We start from the raw sequence: 6,708 nt of genomic DNA on the forward strand, positions 1-6,708 counted from the left end.
TTCGGAAGAGCTGGAAATGACAAAAATATAGAAACACGGATAATTCCGGCAGATTCTCAGACCTTAATTAGTCACTGTATTAACCTCTACCACTTCTGCTGGGAGGCTGTTCCACTTATCTACCACCCTATGCCAAAAGACAAGATTCTGCCTATAGCTAGTATTTAGTCTACAGTATTGGGGTGAGATTACTTTTTTTTGGGAATATAAGAAGTGAAGTCAGCAACGAGCGTTGAACCTACAGAAGTACGTGTCCATACATACACCATACTTATATACTTTTACCGAGCGTGACAATATCGGTATGATGTAGCTTGCCGGTAACGCGTAGCCTCCCCCCAAAACTTCACCAAGCAACAAGTTCCACAAAGAGTCAACTTTCTCAGTGCCAATTTTCCCCAAACAGCCTCTCTGTGCCATCTTACCCCCTGAAACAGCTCTTATAGTAGGTATCGGTCTAAATACATGTAGATTGTAGACATAGACCAGCAGGGGAGGCATATATGAAAGGGTTAAATTCTGGCAGAAAATGCATATCCCCGCAAACACGCCAACCTTTGGCCATCTCTGGCCCACCCGGTTTTTGAGCATCGCATCACCCATCAGTAATTTGGCTGGGGATGATGAGAGGCAAAGTCAACAAAAATATAGTCAGCCCATTTCTTTGCTAAAAATACATATATATATAAAAAACCATTTTACTAAATTAATGTTTGTGTGATTTGATTTTTTCCCCCCAGTCTTTTTATTGGGGGTTTCAGGAAGTGTGTGTGTGAGTGGGGGGGGGCACTTGTGACCTCACAATCCCTGCATCGTAGTAGGGATCAGCATTTTTTTTCTGTTTTACCAGTGTGGCGGACACCTGATCTCACAACCCCTCCCACAAAGTCTGTTACCATGGTAACAGGCAGCCATAGAAAGCCTGACCAGGTTCCATTCATATTTCTAGAGACCGCTGATCCGTCTGTTTTTTAACGGCCCCCCGTCCGCAGTATATTGTCACAGTCTAGGAAAGGCTGTAGCGATTGCAGAGGGAGGACCCCCCGGTGCCACTATACATATTGTTAGCTCTTAGCCCTTCTGGGCCATGTACGTGCAACATATATAGCTGGCACTTAGAGTGTTAAACACTCACTAAAACGCCACCTGTTCAGAGAAGCTTACAATCTATCCTCCTAATACCCTCCACCTGCATCTTGTTCCGCCCCGTCACCGTAGAGATCTCCGTCCGCTGACTTCCCCATTATATAACGCTTTCAGGCAGCTGCATATCAGCCATTTGTACGATTCTCGCTCTGTTATCTGATCCCCAATCTACTAAACCCCCCCGACTCCTTATCATACTGCCAGTGGGGAACAATAGAATGGCTCAGTCTTAATCACCCAGCTGACTCTCCGACTAATGAAAGTCTGTGGGGGAACGGACTTCATTACCATTGCCATAAAGCGTCAGCTCAGTGTGGTGTTTGAGCCGGAAAAGTCACCCAAAATATCACATGACTGACAGCAACGGCGGCTCCAGGGCTGCAGATAAAGGGAGTTTATGCTTCTATTGATATTCTGGGCTGTAAATATCCATATTTAGGGAAAAAAAAACATTTTTAAACATAGTTTAATTTTGTTATTATTACGACAGGGAGAGATGGTGAAAAGGTAACACTTTAGGAGTCCTGACACCTGAGTATCACATAAATAAGTGCTTAGTTACTGCCACACAATTCCCAACTATCCATGTCTCAGAGAGACAGTCCCTCTGTGGTTACTCTGCCTCCACCATTCTCACATCAGCACCTTACCCACTCAGCTGTCAATCAGCACCTCACTTCCGTAACCAGAGTCCCCTTCCTCAGAACGAGTGGGCGGAGCTAGCTGCACTTCGCCGCTCCAGACGCCAAATCCAGTATGTTGAGTTCTAAACAAGCGAGACACAAATCTTTAGTTCACACCACAGGACAGGAGCAGAGTCTGTGGACAGCCCGCCCCCACCATAGAGTCCGCGTAGGAGACGAGTGGCGGCCTAGCAACCAAGTGTGGTTAAGCGCTGTGACGTCAGGTACTATTTTATTTGCTGCACAGTTTGTATGTAATAATCCCCACATAGCAGAAGGAATGATGTCAGCAAAATAACTCAACCGGTCACTAATACCCTGGAACACTCTAAAACTATCTTTAACGTCATCGTTTTAGAGAGATTGTTCCAGACGCTCCAACATGCAGATGTGGCTGTGATGGTAGTTGCTATATATCCTATCACTCAAGTGCCCCTGTTCACGTTTGCCAGTCCCTCTTTTCTAGGAACTCAGGTTGTTTGCTGGGTATGAGGGTATAACGGGGTTCTACAGCCCTAAAAGCCCCCATGCTTATTACTCATGTATACCGCAGGTTACAATCACCTCTGCGCTTTAACTAATATAATAAACATGAACTCTAAGGCTGCTGCGCTTCACATTATTCCACATATATAGATTTTATTAAAACGCTGATTTCAATGGGAGAATTTTCCTGCCGCTGATGAAAACGGGACGGAACTGCATAAAAGGAAGAACATCTAGAAGAAAAGAACTTACTACGAATATCTCCTGAGGAAGCCTTGGTGGCGAAACGCGTTGAGGATCTTAATATGGACTTTTATTGTTTCATATACGTATTTTTATTGGATATATTTTATTTATTTATTAAAGCTGGGCCAGTCCCGGAATAAATATATTTTAAATACATTATTTATTCACTGGCACTTTATTGGAACCTACAGAGAAAAGAAGAACACAGACAAGAAACCACTGGGAGATGATCAGGCTTTTTTGCGCATGGTTGGGTGTGCAAAACTCCATGTGAGTGCAATTATTATATTACCTATTTCACATCAGATTGATACACTGCACCATTGGGTTTCTGCTTCTCTTTTCTAGTCTCTGCCTGGGAATACAAGAAATATTGAGAAAAGGCTTGAAAATCACATTATTTTTGTGAGCGCAACCATTGACCTTAACACTGAATTATAGGTTGAAATTGTCTACACTATTATGGTCTTTCTTCTTTCCTTTTGTCTTACATGAGCGCCCCCAAGTGGATTTCCTTTGGTACTGCTCAGCGTTTGCAGAGTGTTGTTGTTGGGTGGCAGCAGTGAGAACAGAAGGAGGGAGTATACGCATATATATATATTTATTTCCATCTGGAATTATTCACATTTATTACTTTTGGGTTTAACTGGGATTTTTTCACACACTATATATATATACCTAAAACGTATATATATTTTTCTTCAATTATGTTACAGCCAGAAATGTCCTTATTTTCCATGAAAACAGCTCAGTGACCCCAAACTTTTGAATGGTATTTCAGATCCGGTTGCAATAAAATGTAAATGAAAAACATAATCCTCTTTTAAAATGTTTTCTGTGTACAAAGATCAATAGGCCACTATTACATGATATCAGGTGAATGAAATTAGATTTGGGGACACATTAAGTGGATTACTTAAAATTCACTTTTATTTGGGCCATTCTTATCTCCATAAATCACACTATACTATCTCTCTTGTGAGGTCATAGTTCTGTAGAATTATCTGTGGACAATGGCAGCTGTAGTTATACAACACGAAGGAAACGAGAACAAAAAGTGTAGGTGTTTCTCGAATTTATTATGATGTTATGATGTTATTTGGAAAGAAGGAAAAAAAACCCTAGTTTGTGTCTTTTTCCAATTTTGCCACAAACTAGGGAAAAAATTCCTTCTTGAATATTATGTTTTCAGCTTTTGGCCGGGGCTTAGTCCATCCTTCAGGCCATCCAGTCTGGAGTCACAAAGGTAAAGCCAGAAAGACTCTGGCTGCTCGATGACGAGGAAGAGGACGATGAAGAGGACGAGTCCTTTGTGCTCAACAAGACTGATGGAATCTCCTGAAGTGTCTGCAAGCGGAGATCTGATGCTGGTGTCGGCCGGTACGGGGGGGTTATACGGCGGCTCTCTATATCCTCCCAATTAATGTCCTGAAAGAATGGATGCCGCCTGATACCCCCTGTGATCCAGAGGCGATGCTGAGGATCTTTCATCAGAAGATGCTTTAGGATGTCCGCAGCGTTTTCGGAGATGTCTTTGACGTACCGAGGGCTTCCATTTACAATGGAATCCAACGCTGCCTTCTTGCAGTTACCGCGATAGAACGGTAACCTTCCGTTAAGCATGTGGAATAGAATCACCCCGAAGGACCACCAGTCCACGGCAACACCGTATGCTTGGTTTAGATGTATTTCGGGGGCCATGTACATGAATGTTCCGCAGCGTCCTGTTGTCTCTGCTGCTCCAAGAATGCCTTCTGCGACAATACCGAAATCGCAGATCTTGGCGTGGCCCTCTCCGTCAAGCAAGATGTTTGCCGGCTTCAGGTCCCGATGTATAACTCCCCGAGCGTGGAGGAACTGGATGCCGCAGATTAATTCAGCCGAATAAAATGCAGCTGTGGTCTCGGGGAGGCAGCCCACCCTCTTCATATACGACCGGAGGCTCCCACCAGCCATATACTCCATCGTGAATAAGGCGCAGGTCTGTGTTTGGAAGCCTGCATATCCGTGGCACAGGAACGGGCTGTCCCGAGCCATCTCCAGGATCCTCCTCTCCTTCAGTAGGGACGGGGGCTTAGCGGCTTTCTTGCGGATGATTTTGACCGCTACCATAGAGTCTCTTCTAGGTACAGAAGCCAACATGACTTTTCCAAATGACCCTTGTCCCAGCACTGAATGGAAGATGAAGCCGGAGGGCGTCATGGGGAGGAGGCTCCGATGATTTTTCGCAATAACACCACTTTCTACCTCACTTCTGCGTCTTTTAACGGGAACCTTTCCCCTTGTGCGCTCCTCCAGATGTTCCTCCGCTCCTTCTTTCTCCTGCTGCCCCAGAGCCTGGATGTTTTTCTCGTTGGAGCTACACGGTTCGGAGAAACCTGTGCTGGTTCTTGGGCATCTTGTTGTCTGCTTTGCCCTCAGGCACAGGCTGCTCTCCTCCCTCTCATTAGCAGTACGCTTGGTCCTCTTCCCCGCTTTTCCTCTTTCTTCCTTGTTACTGCTACTCTCTTTCTTCCTTTTGTTGACCGGGTCTGTACTGGCCAAGTGCTCCTTGTTCTGACCCTCAGTCTTTTTAGCGGTTTTGGTGAAAGCTGTTTTGACTCTTTTGAAAAACGTCCTCACTTTTCTGGGGCAGCATCTCCTTACAATCCACCTCAGTCCATGGAGTAGACAGCAGTCCCCCATAGCTCTCCTTTTTAAAAGGTTCTCCTTTAAATCTCCTCAATCTCTGATGCCGTTGGTAACAACACTTCAAGTCCGCTATGAATAGCTGCTTACAAGTGCGAGCGCCCAACTACACTGAGCAAGCAGAGGAGCGCGCTCCGGCTTTACAGTGTTGTGATGTCACAGACATGTATGATGTCACAATTCACTCACCCGCATAGTGAGGGTTCCGTGCTTCTGCTTTATGGATGTAAATACTCTGGTGGATTTCTTCTAATTTATTGATGGGGCATTTTTGTATCCATCATATAAAATGACCGGGGTGTTAATGTTTGGTGAATTTAAATGCTGCATATAAATGTTTCCCCGCATGAAAAACCCATAAATCCTCTTACTTTCTATTATTTTTACCGATTTGCCTCTTTTCGTGGCGTCCCAATTTTGAGCCCTAACTTCTTTTAATCTCCTGTTCGTCGTGGTGTTAAAAATCCTTCACTATTATTACAGTAAAAGTTTGTTTTTGGGGTTTCTTTATATGCCGGGCAGCTGCATATTCGCCGTTTGTCTGAGTTCTGTCTCTGTTATTTCAGACAATGTCCTTTAGAAGCCCCCGGACTCCGTATCATACGGCCTGCGGGGAACCAGACGATGTCTTACAGGGACTTTCAGTAAATGAGGAATTGGACTTTTAGATATTAAGGCTTTAGTTCCACTGCCGTAAATAATCAGCCCATAGAACCACATGAGATAAAAGCCACTTTTCTTTAATGCTAAGCAGCCTTATTGTATATCCGGCCCGTGACGTATTCTGGCCGCGTTTTACTCTTTATATTTTGGTGCTAATAAATCCTATTTAATAACATGAAAATGGTTGAATATTAAACTTGGAAATAATTGAGTCTTTGGCAGGTACACAAACACACAAAAAGAGGAATATTGGTTAAACATGATTGAGTCTTTATGGGGTAAAACACCCTTTTGTTATAAATTTAACTGCAAAACTGTACAAAGCGGTGCAGGACTGAAGAAAGGTGCGTTTTATGTCTTATTGCCCCAGTAAATATCATATAACTGCAGTCCAGGTGTAATAGAGGCTGTTGGCAGGGCGAGGTGTAGAAATGGTATAAATGGGCTGGTTGGGCAGATAAGTGATGTGGGTAGTTGTGGCAGGTAGGGGACGCCAACCTCGGTATTTACCATTTTTACAACCTTATTGACTATGATGGCGCTATATCATTAACATAATTATAATGCCATGCGGGAAATTAAAAAGGTCAGAGAATGCCGTTTTACCCCACGCTTATTTTTATTAGGGGTAAACAGGAATAAATTCAACAATTACATCTGAGAAAAAAGTATAAAGAGAGACAAATCGAGAAACAACTCATTTTTATTTTCGTTTAATAAAAGTATTGAAACTCTGAACATTAGAAAGCTCCAATAATAATTATTTTCCCAGTTTGCCTCCTGCAGTCGGTTTTGA

Source organism: Sceloporus occidentalis, unplaced genomic scaffold (genome assembly GCF_023333645.1).
Source record: "Sceloporus occidentalis isolate IW3139 unplaced genomic scaffold, rSceOcc1.0.p SCAF_160, whole genome shotgun sequence".
NCBI lineage: Eukaryota > Metazoa > Chordata > Lepidosauria > Squamata > Phrynosomatidae > Sceloporus > Sceloporus occidentalis.